A 14,965-nucleotide genomic window follows, 5' to 3' on the forward strand; every position below is an offset into this window, starting at 1 on the left:
GCCCCAGCCCCGCTGCCCAGACCCGGGTTGGGGAGGGGGGAGGGGGACGGGAGAGGGAGGGGGACGGGAGGTCTGGGTCGGGGGGGGGGGGGGGGGGCACGAGCTCAGGAAAACCGCGGCCTCTCACGTGAGTCCGGATGGCGGCGGCGGTGGGGAGCGGAGGGAGCAGGTGCACCGGGGCAGGGGGAGGACGGGGGCTCTTACTCTCCGTCTCTCCCCCGTTCGTTTTTTCGTTTTTCTTTTCGTACCACACAGAAAGAGCTACTTCTCTGAGGCACTGGCGGTGAGCTGGGGGGGGGGGGGGGGGGGGGACGTGGGCGCTCCCCGAAAGCAGGCGGCGGGCTGCTTCCTCTGCCACGACCCGCCTCACGTCCGATGCAACCCCCAAAATCAGAAACCCGGGGCTTCCTTCCTGCGCGGCGCGAATACCGTGCTTGCAACAAAAAAAACAGTTGCCGGGGGCAGAAGCCCAGCCACCGGGATGGCCGAGTGGTTAAGGCGTTGGACTTAAGATCCAATGGGCAGGTGCCCGCGTGGGTTCGAACCCCACTCCCGGTAGGGCGAGTTTCTGAAGGCTGGAGGCCCCCCTGGGGCGGCGCCGGCGGCGAACACGGCCTGACCCCGCGCCTGCTTTTCTTCTTGTCCCTCCTACGCTGTCCTCAAGCAGAAGCACCTGCGCGAACCGCGAACCGATTTTTGCTCGGACCCCCTCCGAGGGCCAGCGTGAGGCCCTCCTCCCCCCTCCCCCCCCCCCCCCCACGCGCCGCCCCAAGTCCACAGTCTTCCTAAGGAGCTGCTCCTCCTGCGGGCCTTTCCGTTCCAAGGGGGACGGAGGCCTGGGGCCCCGCCGGACGACCACCCGCCAGGTGCACCTCACGCCCCGCTAGGCTGCCCCTGCGGCTGGCTCCGAAACACGGCTGACCCCGGGCCAGCGGAAGGTGGGTGTCTGCAAACGGAAAGACGCTCCCGCAGGGGGGTGTTAGCTTGCCTTCCGGTCGGTGTTGTCGGGCATCTTTTCAAGTGGATGAACCCCCTGGGTCTCCTCTCGTGTGGACTTATTATATCCTGTACTCATTTCTCTCCTTCCCTGTCAGGGCTTCCTCTTTGGGGAAACAGGAGTCCGTCGGGCCTTCTGTCGGTATGTCACAGGTTTATTTGCCTTGGAACTTGGCAGAGATTTTGGAGGCGGACACTTTGGACTGTGTGCCCCCCCAGTGATCAGCCTTCTGGTTCAATGTCTGACTTGCATGTGCCTTTTCCTGCTACAAGAGCGAGTGACAGAGGAACGCCATTTCTTCTACCATGGTCATGATTTTTTTTTTGTATCTAGATCTCCGAGGTGTCTGATTTTTCCCTGTGTTTTAATATGCGAGATACAGATCTAACTCTACCTTATTTCCAGAGGATTACCAGTAATCTCAACACCATATTACTGAATGTCCATATTCTCCCCATCCGTTGAAATGCCGGACTACTAAATTCTGTTCTCTAAAACGCATAGGACCAGATGATTGGAAAGACCATGACAACAACCAATGTTCTAATTCTGGCTTTCCCGTGGCCTCTCTGAGCCTTGATTTCTTCCTTTGTTAAATGGAGACAATAACCCTTATCTCACGTAAATGCCTGCTGAATTAAGAAGTCTCTTTGCCTCTGGATAGATTAGTCATCTTTCCCCTAAGAAGAAACTCACACACTTCTTTTGTAGCAGTCCTTAGCAGAAACCCCGAAATCAGATTTAACATCAGATAAAATTTGTCCTGATAGCTAAATTGCTTCTATGTTTTGAGATCAAACATCGAGATTCCACATTGGAACGTTCTCTGATCCTGGGGCAGCTCAGTGCATCATTTTCATGAGCGGCCTTGAATTTCAAGTGTGAACGTTGAGTTTCACGTTTGCTCCTGGCCATCCCCGGCAGAAGGAAGGAACTTCCTGTGTCTTCACGGTCAGAAATAAGTCGGTTTGAGAAAGACTAACGTTCCATGGAGAGGCAAGACTCCTCCCTACCAAAGGTGGTTTCTGTCATCTTTTTTCTTTCCCGTGAATGAGGTAGAGAGAGGACGGGTGGAAGTGGAAGATTTATTTTTTTCTCAAATGAGATTCCAGATGGCAAAGATTTTACCCCAACTGAAATCTGCTAAAGAGAAAACACAGCAGTCTCTCAGTGGTCGGTTAGCGAGGTCGTGCAGACTGGTGCCCAACGACACCGACTCCAGGTTCCGTCACTGCACAAGTTCTCTTATGTCACATCTCCCCACCAGAGAGTCAGCTCATCTAAAATTACCATCCCAAACCCATCTCTGCCACCAGGAAGATCCGAACCTGTTGTGTCAGGCACTTGACTGTATTAACTTCCTCCCGATCATCAGTGATGCTGGCGACTTCCACGCAGCCCCAACCTCTCCTGTTGTTCCTCGAGGCAGGTAGAGTTCCGTGATGGCCTCCAAGTTGCCCTCCCACGGTGTATAAGCCCTGTACAATCCTTCACAGATGCTAGTCTTTCATCTAATACATAATAGCTACCAATTCATCCCTTAAACTAGTTTATATACATAGTTTATAAATATATATATAGACCATAAATGGCACATATATGGTACATATATATGTGGTATATATATATATATATATATATATATATATATATATATGGTGTATATGTATATATTTTACAACATGCATCTTGATATTGGGAATGCAACACTGAGGGAAAAACAAACTAAGTTTCTTTCCTCCCACCCAGGCTTTCTGGGTAAAGGAAGAGACACACAGGTGGCTTTTATTTTCAACAGGAAACTGATTTGAGGAGGAAACTGCGGCTTTCTGGATTGGTTTTGTCTTTGGACAGAAATCGTCAAGCCAGCCACACTCCTACCACCTCACCCTGGGCCATCCTCTCTTTACTGCTTGTGCTAGCCTTCTCCAGAGAAACAGAACGAGTAGGGTGGAATATATAGGTTGGCTCCTGTGAATATAGAGGCTGAGAAGTCATCAGATCTGCAGGCAGCAACTGGGAGGCCCAGGAGAGCCAATGGTGTGGTTCCGGTCCAAAGACCAGCAGGCTTGGGATTCAGGAAGAGCCAATGTTTCAGACTGAGTCCGAGGGCAGGAAGAAATGGCTGTCCCGGCTCAAAGTCCGTCTGGCAAGAGGAGTTCCATCTTCTTCAGGGGAGGGAGGCCCATTTTTTCTACTCAGACCTTCAACTGATTGAAGGAGGCCCACCCACATTAGGGGGGCAAGGTGGTTTACTGTCTACTGATTTAAATGTTAAACTCACCCCAAAACACCCTCATGGAAACATCCAGAATATGTGACCAGGTATCTGGGAACCCCATGGCCCAGTCAAGTTGACCCATAAAATTAACCATCACACCAGTTCAGTGTATGCAAAACCATGATTAAAAAACAAGGAAGGACAATTTTCACTAATTTCAGCACAGTAAGAATTTAAGAAACAATGCAGTATATATAGTTTTTGCATGAGTAATATATTCACTTGGCTGAAAAATGAGAGAGTATTAGAAGGTTCCTGAGGTCTGTGGTCCCTCCTTCCCCATCTCTGCGGGTCTCACCAACACCTTTACCTCAGTTTCTTATACAACCTTCCTTTTCTTAATGATACTTGCAAATATGAACGTAGTCTTATCTTACCTAACTTTTTACATAAAAGAGAAAATATTTACCCACTGTTCTACCGCTCCAATTTTCAGGTAATGGAAAAATGAGATCTCGATTTCATCAGTACTTGGCTTACCAATAACACTTCCCGTTTTGCACATGGCCCAAGTGTGGCTTATTTTCAGATGAGTTTATCCAACCAGGAAAGAGTTGGATCTGAAAATTGCTTTCCCACTGCACCTCTAGAGAAGGGAATGAAAGCAAAGTGTAGGAGCTAGAAGGGAGGAGAACTAGAGGGGACTAGAAGGGAGGAGGAGAAAATGAGATCCCTATTACTTTTTTTTTTGCTCTTAGGGACAAAATACTTTTTGTCTGACGCAATATAGTGTTCAAAGATACCTGAAGTAGGGGTTTCGAAGCAGCTAGTGATCCAGGGAAATTATATATTCATCCAAGAAATATTTATTAACCTTCACTCTTCAGAATGTAATAGTTATTATTTTTTAGCAAAGATGCTTAAGAAATAGCATTAAGTTAAAAAATGGATAATCCTTTTAAAAAATGGATGTATGTATACGTATGTATATAACGTCCAGCAGTATCTATACTATAAAATGTGCTTAAGTGTTTACTTAATGTGGGAATATATATATGTATATTTTTGTAGCCATATTTTTTATGTGTTTTGGCAACAATCCTCCGTAATACTTGTATAATTAAAAAGGAAAAAAGTAAATGCAGAAATAGTGGAAAAAAAAAACAACAACAACCAATCCTTTGGATCTTTATACGTGGAGAAAGGATGAAATACTTAAAAAAAATAAAACTTGATGAAGAATCTTTCGTCCTGACAGCGTAAGGTGGACGCTCAGGGTTCCTTACCCAGGATGGGAGTCGTCTGACCTACAGTCTGTATCAGGGTTAGTGACGAGGAAGGTTGAAACGATAGAAACTTAGAACAGTGAACACTCTTGTTGGTTATCAGGATTCCAGTATGAATTCAGTTCTCTAGATCAGGGGATTCCTACAAAGGTGGTCACTCCCTGATCAAAAGATAAATGTGCTTTTAAAAGACCATGGAGTAGACTCGTTCGGAAGGAAGACTTCGGAGCAGATTCCCCAGATCTAGAGAAGCCGACCCCTTACTGAGACCCTGAGAAGAGAAGGGTTCACGGACACGTGGACACCGCAGCAGAGCGATCTTGTCTCCCAGTTCTGCCTCCGCCACGTACCCCCCCAGCCACAGTGTCTCACGGTTCCAGTGGAGATAATAACCCCTACGTCACCGAGTTGTGAGGACACACACACACACACACACACACACACACACACACTGCGTGTAGCACAGCAAGTAGGAAGTGCTCAGTAATCACTAGTTCCTGTGCCCCATAAAAGAAAACCATTCCCTTCCTTGATAAGCTGTCCTGATGAAAATGTTCCTGATTAATTTCTGTAGCTTTTAAAACATTCTAGACGTTCACTTCTCACTTCTCTAACACTGTCATCTCATCCACACTTTTACAGGCCGAACACCTGAGTCAGGTGTTCCCAACACATCACCCTGGGCCTGGCCGCGAGCCTCCGGCCTGGCGATCTGACTCCAGTCTCCAGGACCCTCTGCAGTCCCACAGCAGCGGTGTCGTGAGTAGCGCCAAACGGTCACTGCCCTTCCACCAGAGGAAGACGGCTCCGCCAGCCGCAGACGCTGTGCCCGCCAGCAGCATTTGCCGAAACGACACTGTGGGGAAAAATGATCAGTCACAACGCTCCCAGAGGGAGGAAGATCTTTATTAAAACTTCAACTTCACAGATGGAGGAAGAGCTTTGTTAAAGACAATGAAATACTGTTACGAAACAGCCCAGTAAGTGCACATTTGTAGAGAAAATGGAGAAGAGGCATCTGTGTAATTTAGGAACCAAAATACAAGACTGCCTCTCTGCTTCTTCACACACGATTCTACCCCTTCACTTCCTCCACCACGAAACACACCTCTGATCCAGGGTTCTAGAAAGACACCTGAACAGAACAAGGGGGAGAGTCGGGGACACTGCCTTTGGGGTGGGTGGCTGAGAAATCGCCAGCTGCGGGTAGGGAGCCCTCTTCGTTCAGTTCACTCTGCTTGGTTTTCGGCTCAGTTTTGGGTCTTCTGATGAGACGGTGTCCATGTGGCTTGGTTGAGATTTTAAAACTCCAACAGCTCCCAAACCCTGGGAACTGTGAAGGCAGAGGGCTCCTGAGAAAACAACTATACTGATCACTCTGGTGGAGACAGTCTCTAATTTTCAAGGAGTGGAACAGGCCCAGAGACTAAGGTGTGGTTTTGTGATCACCCCGTAACACAAGGTCCAAGCTGACAGCGTCCAGCTGTGTGACTGGGACGGAGACACAGGGCCCTGCACCCAGAGGGGCCTCCTGCTCGGTCTCCTGCTCTGCCGTCGCTATCTTGAAATGGTTGATGACCTTCGGCCAAGAGACCCCACAGCTGCATTTTGCACCGGGCCTCACAAAGTATGTAGCTGGTCCTACGTGGTATGTTCTACACTCTGCTGTCAAGAAAAGGAAGTAATTCTTCCCCGGATTCTGCATTCTACCCCTTGTCCAAAGGGCGTTTGGTGCAGAGAGTGCTTCTTGATCCCACTTCTGGGGTTTATACTGCAAAACCGAACTGCAGGAAGAAATCAAGCAAGAACAAAATTTTTAACATACATCCCGAAATCATGGGCAAGCACCATAAGGGACACTAATGCTCAGAACCAAAGAGGAAAAGGAGAAAGTAAGGAAAGTGACTACTGACGGAACTTGAGACTAAGGAAAAGGAAGACCAAAGAAACAAGCCTTATCCACTTCCCGGGAGGCTGACTGACCTTCCTCAATCAGAACCCGATGACCACTCCCCAGACAGGAGAAAGATGGCCGAGCCGGACAGGTGTATGAAGTAAGGACACTTTTGGTGATTTCTGGCGGGTCAGGTCCCCGAGCCACTTCCAAAGTTTGCAGATAGTGCGTAGATACCGAGAGGAACACAAGAGCACGTGCCAACCCAAGACGCGGGAGAGACAGACCTTCTGATCAGCCTGTGCTGACACTTCACGGCTCCACTGCAGAAACGTGATCCGTGAGCCAAACCGTCCTCCATACTGCGAGACCACTGTTTTCTCCTAGATTTTTCTTTTCCTTGGCACTCTCCTCAACGTTTTTTTTAAAAAGCTCATCAAGCTAAAATCTTCCCTCTAACCCAAGGGCAAGACGTTCAGAGTTCGCTCCTGCCTGTCCTTACCCCTGACGGTGAAGATAAACGCATAGGAAACACCCTGTTTCTGGGCCTCAGGGAATAACCAGCAAAGAAAGTTCAAGCAGAACGAGCGAGCCAAGAAGGGCGCTGACCATGAAAATCCCACCCGGTGTTAAGGAGGCTAGAACCAGGGACGAATGGCAGAGTCTGAGAAGCCCTCCTTCTCTAGGACCCACTCCCAGGCTGTCCAGGCCCCAGGTGAGGGGAGCCCATGAATGCGGGTGGGTGTCGGGGGCGGGCAGGAGCGGCTGTGGGGGAGCTGGGGAGGAGGGGACTTGAGGCTGCAGGTCGAACCTCGTCTCACCTGGCTTGTGCCGGGCGCCCAGACTTCGAAGAGCGTGCTGACAAGGCTCTATTTCCAGGCAGCTCTATTTCCACCCAGGACACCAGGAAAAACCACCACACCTAGGAGCTGGCCAGGAAATGACAGCTGAGGACCCTGTCTCTGCTCGGTGTCTTCATGCTAAACCACCGCTGGAAAGGCATCACCTAAGAAAGGGAAGGGGCAGGGGGGAGTTTCCCCAGACTCTCCAGATTAACTCCTTACCCTTCAAAAAAAATTCCTAATGATCCCTCATTCCTAAAACTTTCTTGAATCTCCCATCCTGGCCCCAATAACCCTTCCACAGTTTAATTCCTTATTTAACAAATACCGTATGCCCATGTCATGCCCGACATTCTGTAATACTGCCTTCTAACACCTCTCCCGGGTCGGCTGTCATCCCCACCAATCCAGACCTCAGACTAACAGCCTCTCCTCCCATAACTTTATCAGGTCCTTCCGCTTAGAAGCTTCCTAAAATCTCCCCAGCACATGTGATGTAATCCTTTGAGTAGCATCCAAGCCCTTCCTTAATCTAGCTTCACCCTATCTCTCCAGCTTTATTTCTGTCTACTTCCTCCAAAAATTCAGCCTCTCTGCCAAAAAAAGTTCACCATACTGTTTCCCAAATCCTGTATAGGCAAGAGTTCCGGTATGGGCTCCATTGAAACCTGTCCCATTGCCCACTAAGTACCATCCAAGTATCTCATTCCCTTAGTAAGCGGATATGTCTTGACTACCCCCTGCGGTGCCTACACTGTTCCAGATGCCTGGTGTTGGTCTGCAAACAAATATGGTTACCATAGGGAGATCTCCCAAGAGTGGTGCAGCCCCTGGGCTCTGCTCGTCCCCATCTACCTGGTCCCCCTGCTTCTCTTCCCTCATCAGCCAGTGTGAATCTATCCTTCAAGGCCCAAGCTTCGGTTGGAAGCTTACCCAACCCCCATGTCCAAACTGTGTGCAACCTGTGTGAATACATATGACAATGAAGTCGTGTATCACTTCCAGCAAGGAGGCCAGCATGCGGCTGGAGTGGAGACAGAGAGGACATCACCAAGGTGATGAGGGCCAGACTGGAGGATCCAGCAGTAACATTAAAGAATTTGGTTTTTATTCCGAGAAGCCATTGCAGCAGAGAAATAAGGTCGGACTCACATTTCTATGGATTCACTCAGTTGCTGTTTTATGATTAGACTACTGGGCAAGGTTTAAGCAAGGGACGCAGGGAGCTACTGCGATAGGGACACCGTATGACATCATGGTGGTCTGGAGCATGTGCTTATTGAGGAGGGCGCTGCCAGTCTCCCACTGGGTTTACTTGGCAGGTAGAGCCACTGGGCTTAGTGATGGATTAGACACGTGAGTCAGGAATGAGATCAAGGTTTTGGATTCAGATCTGTAAGGACCACGTTGCTTTTTGCTGATATGGGTGAGATCAAGTTGCAGGCACAAGGGGGTGAGAAGCACTTTGATTTCGGACATGTTACATCAGACATACCTTTTTGACCTCCAAGGATGTTAGGTGATGGTATATACTCGCATGGGGATTAAGAAGGAGGTCCAGGGTAGAGACACAGGGATTTAAATCTGAGAAATGTCAGGAGACGTGGGAATTTTTTTTTTTTATAATTTTTTTTTAACGTTTATTTTTGAGACAGAGAGAGAGACAGAGCATGAACGGGGGAGGGTCAGAGAGAGGGAGACACAGAATCTGAAACAGGCTCCAGGCTCTGAGCTGTCAGCACAGAGCCCGACGTGGGGCTCGAACTCACGGACTGTGAAATCATGACCTGAGCCGAAGTCGGCCGCTTAACCGACTGAGCCACCCAGGGGCCCCAGGAGACATGGGAATTAAAACCATCGCGAGTAAGTGAGTTTCAGTGTGGCCCAAGGAGAGAAACGATCCTAGGACTGAGCTCCTAGGCTCCTAGGAATGATCCTAGGCTTTCCAGGATTTAGAGACCCAGGGACAGAAGTACCCAACGAAGATGACCGGGAAGAAGTAGCCAGTGAAATAGGAAGAGACCAAATGTGAGAGGTGTCCCTGAAGCCATAAGAAAATGTTTCAAGAAGGAGGAAATGTCTGTGCCAAATGTCATCGATAAGACAAGTAAGGTGAGGAATGAAAATGGATCCTTAATTCATCAATGAAAAGGTCATTGCGACCTTGACAGACACTGTTTGAATGGAACGACAGAGCTCATCAGAAAGACGGATGGAAGAGGAGGCCCCCTGGAAGAACGGACAGAGGACGGACGGACACAATAACAATAGACAAGTCTTTGAAGAGCTTGTGGGATCAAAAGGTCTTTTGTTTTTAACACGCAGAAGAGAGCCTGGTAACCTGAGGGAGACGGCAATATTCCCGAGGCTAGCCCCAGATGAGAGGATGAGCAAATTACCCACGGTAACTAGGAAGAAAGGCAGAACACACACCCGTGAGGTCATAGATGAGGTCATGAGACTGTGTGGAAAACGCCTTCTATTTTCTCAGAGGAAGAGACGGCAAGGTCCTGGCCGAGGTGAGCACGGGGCAGGAGGTTCTGGAGACGGTGACAGGTGAGAAGTTACCTAGAAGAGAGGGCTGGGGAATGGTGTGGGTCACGGGGCAGCACGAAGGGCTCACTCAAGGTTTATGGTCATGAGTTTACAGCTAGACAAGTCAGCCTGATTTCTTCCAGTTTCATTCACTGTATGGGTGTAGGCAGTGAATAAACAGAAATGCAGATTTTTGATGGGTTGGCATTGCATACGAGTATTGATGAGGCAGGTGGGTCGAGGGGGTGTGCAAGAGGGTGGCTCTAATGGCGTCGGGTAAGGAGGGAAGCGAGGACGTGACGAGGGGGGTGGGCAACACGGGGGGAGGGGGGAGTGGACACAGGTGCCCTGGGGTCAGGGGGCTGATAGAGCTGAGGCCTGAGAGGGGATGAGTGGGAAGAGGTCACGGACAGAGCGAGACGCTTGAGGGTCTAACCATGTCTAAGGCAGTTTTAAACCTGCAGCTCTCAGCAGCAAGACACTGTGACAGACAGATCGGCTCTGGAGGTCACACCGAACCTTTCTGACTTTGTGCGTCCGTTGTTCGTTTTGGAGTTTTTAAAATTTATTTAAATATGAGTAAACACACATTTGGTACTTTCTACCTTTTACTTGTAAGTAGCAAAGGCAAGTAGTAGGTTACAAAACGTCCAGACTATACACACGCGCACGTACAGTCTACACGCAAGACAGATTTATGGCCGTGAGCCGAGGCTCAGGTTGGAAAGCCCTGGTCTGAGCCTGGGCCGTATGAGGGGCTGCGAGGAAGGGGCGGAGACAAGATCACGGGATGAGCGACCAGGGAGCTGGGAGGCCAGGAGTACTGGGAACGGCCTTCCCAGGTACTAACCTCACCAAGAATCACGCCAGGGGTCGTATCAGAGTGAGAGTACTCCAAGGGCTTACATTTTCAAAAAACGGGAGGACTTATCCCAACAGGCTGTAGATGACAGCAAAAATAAGGAGAAGGTGTGGCCAAGTCCTGGGGAAAAGCTTCCAGGCTAGGAGTTTTTACGGAGGGGGAGAGAACAGTCTGGAAGAGGTGAGGAGGAGCAAGGGGCTAACACACTGGGGAGGAGCCAGCAGGGGGAGCGGGGTCACCGGGAGAGAACCCGGCTCTGGTGAGGAAGTGGACAGAAGGACCAGTCGGAGACTGAGAACACAGGCCACTGTGCCTGCTCATTGGTGGCCCACGGGGTGACATCATAAAGTGGGGAAATCCTTACGGACCCAGCATTTCGATCTAACCTGCCTCTGCCAGCACAGTGCATGATCTCATGTTCTCTTCCTCTGGCACTCGCTCAACACAAAGCCATCCTTTGTCAGTGTCCCTTTTTCTGCTCTGGAAGGAGGAGGAGACCCCACGCTTGTGAACGAGTCCAGACGCGACTGAGAGCGACGTCAGGGTCACTGAGTAAGTGGCGAGCGGCTGACAGATTCGGGGCTGGGGGCAGGGGAAGTGTCACAACGCCGGAGTGGGAGTGCGGGGAAGACTTCCGGACCCCCCCCCCGCCCCCACCCCCCTTCCTGGCTTCTCTATCCCCACTAAGCAACTGAGATCCAGGCGTCCAAAATACGAGGCCAAGGCAATGATGGAGTCTCTTAAGTGCCCACCTCCCCGCATGAGCACTTCCGTGTCAGTGTTGTTTGACATGCAGTCCTTCGCTCAGGGGCCTTTGCCGTCCTTCCTCCTCCTCCGTCCGCTGACTCCACTTGATGTTGCTTCATGGCTCTTTTCCAGCGGAAAGGTTACTTTTTGTTTCCTCCCACCGGCCCGTAAGGTCACCGGGCGCAGGGACCTCGTGTGGGTCCCCCTCGCCTAGAACAGTCTGGCACGCAGTCACCTGTAATACCGGGTGAATGAACGGGCCCGTCACAGAATGACTGCACCAGCGCTCAGAAATGATAAATCACAAGTGGGATCGCCAAAACTGGACCCGTCGAGAGGCAGAGCTGCTTTGCGAGGAACTAGCTGAGCTTCCGGGACGGCCACAGCACCAGCAGGGGGCGGTCCCTGGAGCCAGGTGGCCAGCGGGGATAAAAGTCCACCACGAGCACCTGGGCCGCGCTCCAGGAGCTGGCTGACTTGGTCAAGGTACACGAAGGAAGATGGTATTTCTGGAGCGAGAAACCCTGGATCTCCTTCTCCCCACACACCCACCAACTAGCAACAATGCAAGGACAACCCCCCCACCGCCCCCGACTTTTTCTTTTGAGACAGAGAGCACGAGTGAGTGGAGGAGGGCAGAGGGACAGAGAGCATCTCACGCAGGCCCCATGCTCAGTGCACAGACCTACGCGGGGCTCGTCCACCATCCCTGGCTGGGATCATGACCTAAGCCAAAATCAAGAGTTGGACAGTCAACTGACTGAGTCCCCACCCCCCACCCCCACCAAATTCCCTTTTTAAGAAATCAAAAACTAAAAGGTTTCTTCATCCTCGGGGATCACAGAACTCGACTCACCAAAACTAGTAGATTTGGGACACACTCTTGCTGGGTTTGCAAGGATATTCATCACCTTCAACATACCAGAGTCAGTGAATACCTGATACAACACATTAACCGAACAAAGGACTAATTAAGAGGTGCAGAAAAGCATCTGACAAGACTCAACAACCTCTCATGATAAAACCTCTCGACCAACTAGGTTCAGAAGGATGTGCCTAAACGTAATAAAGATCAAATATGAGCCCACAGCTAACATCACTGTCAAAGGTGAATAAATGAAAGATTCCCTCTAAGATCAGGAACAGGGCAAGGATGGCCACTCTTGCCACCTCTGGTCATCACAGTACCCAAAGCCCCAGTCAGAGCCATTAGGCAAGAAAGAGAAAGAAAAGGCATACGAATCAGAAATGAAGAAGTAAAATGATCCCTGTTTACAGCAGACATGATCTAATATGGAGAAAAATTTTAAAGACTCCATTTTAAAAAGTGTTAGAATAGGGGCCCCTGGGTGGCTCAGTCAGTTAAGTGTCCGACGTCGGCTCAGGTCACGATCTCATGGTCTGTGGGTTTGAGCCCCACATCAGGCTCTGGGCTGACAGCTCGGAGCCTGGAGCCTGCTTCGGATTCTGTGTCTCCCTCCCTCCCTCCCTCCCTCTGCCCCCCCCCCCCCCCCCCGCCACCTGTGCTCTCTCTCTCAAAAATGAATAAACATTAAAAAAACTTTAAACTGTTAGAACAGATGAATTCAATAAAATTACAGGATATGATATCAGCCCACAAAACTCATGTGTGCTACTAGACACAAATAACAAACTCTACAAAAAGGAAATTAGGTAAACAATGCAGCTTATTACAAAAAAGAATACTCAGGAAAAAACTTAACTGAGGAGATAAAACACCTGTACACTGAAAACTACAAAACAAAGATGAAACAAAGAACTTACAAACAGACTTCCTATTGGGTGGAAACCTTAATATTGTTCCAATGGCCACACTTCCTAAGAGATCTACAGAATCGATGTAATCCCTATCAAAATCCCAAAGGCATTTTTCACAGAAACTGAAAAAACAATTCTATAATTCATACAGAAGCACAAAGGACCCTAAAGAGTCAGACCGATCTTGAGAAGAACAAAGCCAGAGGCATCACACTTCCTGGTTTCAAAAATACTACAGAGACACAGTCATCAAGAGTACAGTAATGGCATAAAAAGACATACAGACCAAAGAACAGAGTGGAGAATCCAGGAATAAAGCCATGCATCTACGGTCCGCCGATCTTCAACAAGAATACAAGATGGAGAAAGGATAGTCTCTTCGACAAATGGTGATGGAAAACTGAACATTCACACGCAAAAGAATGAAACTGGACTCTTATCTTACACCACATATAAAAAACAAACAACATACAGTAAAAACTTATATGTAAGGCGTGAGATTTTAAAACTGCTACAAAAAAAAACACAGGAGAAAGCTTCATGACATTGGTTTTGGCAAGGATTTCATCGATAAGGCACCAAAGGCTCAGGCAACAAAAGCCAAAGCTGACAAGTGGGACTACATCAACTTAAGATGCCCTGCACAGCAAAGGAAACAACCAACACAGCAAAAAGACAACCTGCAGAATGGGAGAAAATATTTGCAAACCATGTATCTGATAAGGGGTAATTCTCTAAATACGTAAGGAACTGCTACAGCTCAATAGCAATAAATAAAACAAAAAACTAGTAGTCCAATTAAAAAATGGGCTAAAGACTTGAAAAGACATTTCTCCAAAGAAGATATATAAATGGCCCACAAGTATATGAAAAGATGCTCAATGGCATTAATCATCAGGGGAATGCAAATTGAAACCACACACACACACACACACACACACACACACACAACCACAATGAGATGCTACCTCATACCTGTGAGGATGGCTATCATCAAAAAAACAAGACAAAAAAAAAGGACAACGGTGCTGGTGAAGATGTGGGGAAAACAGAACACCCGCACCCTGTTGGTAGGAAGGAAATGATGCAGCTGCTATGAAAACAGGAAGGCATCTTCTCAAAATATTAGAAGCGGAACTATCACGCGGTAGCCACCCCACTTCTGGGATTTCTCCGAAAGAGACGAAATCAGGGTGTGGAAGAGAGATTAGACTCCCGTGGCCACTGCAACAACGATCAGAGTAGCCCAGGTGTGAACACCACCTAGACTTTCAAGCAGATAAAGAAAACCTGGTCTCTGCAGACAACGCGAGGTCATCCAGCCCTAAGACAGTGGCACCGCGCACTATTCCACCACACGGATGAACCCTGAGGATAGCATGCCAAGTGAAATAAGCCACTTGAGGACAAATACTGCATGATTCCGCGATTTGAGGAATATAGTCGAGTCAAATTCACAGAATCAGAGTAGGACGGGGGTTGCCGGGGGCCATACGGAGTTACCACAGACACGGTTCCAGTCAAGGAACATATCAAGCTCCGGAAACGTGCTGCGCAACACGGACCTCCGGCCAACGACCATCTATTGTACGTTTAAGAGGGCAGGGTTCACGTTAAGTGTTCTTTCCACAATAAAAAAAGGGAAATGAATCCGTGTAGTGACGGATGAGAGAAAAGCAAGTTCGTACAGACACAGGAGAAACTGCAGGAGGCTGTGGGGCCAGCAAAGAATGAGACGGGCCGAGCACCTGTGATTCCCAACTCACTTCCCCTCGTGCGGAGTCCACAGAAACCCCCTTCGG

At 49.1% G+C, this 14,965-nt stretch overlaps 1 protein-coding gene and 1 non-coding gene across 2 annotated transcripts in view; both read left to right on the forward strand.

Annotated features, from left to right (window-relative positions):
- The window catches only part of LOC109252608 (histone H2B type 1-C/E/F/G/I), a 490,736-nt gene that overhangs the window by 37,724 nt on the left and 438,047 nt on the right, over window positions 1-14,965 (forward strand). The window lies entirely within an intron of this gene.
- Window positions 476-558, forward strand: TRNAL-UAA (transfer RNA leucine (anticodon UAA)). Its single transcript has one exon. It is a non-coding gene; the product is annotated as a tRNA-Leu (tRNA).

The sequence above is a fragment of the Panthera pardus genome, unplaced genomic scaffold (genome assembly GCF_024362965.1).
Source record: "Panthera pardus isolate Hobbes unplaced genomic scaffold, ASM2436296v1 HiC_scaffold_17, whole genome shotgun sequence".
Lineage (NCBI taxonomy): Eukaryota > Metazoa > Chordata > Mammalia > Carnivora > Felidae > Panthera > Panthera pardus.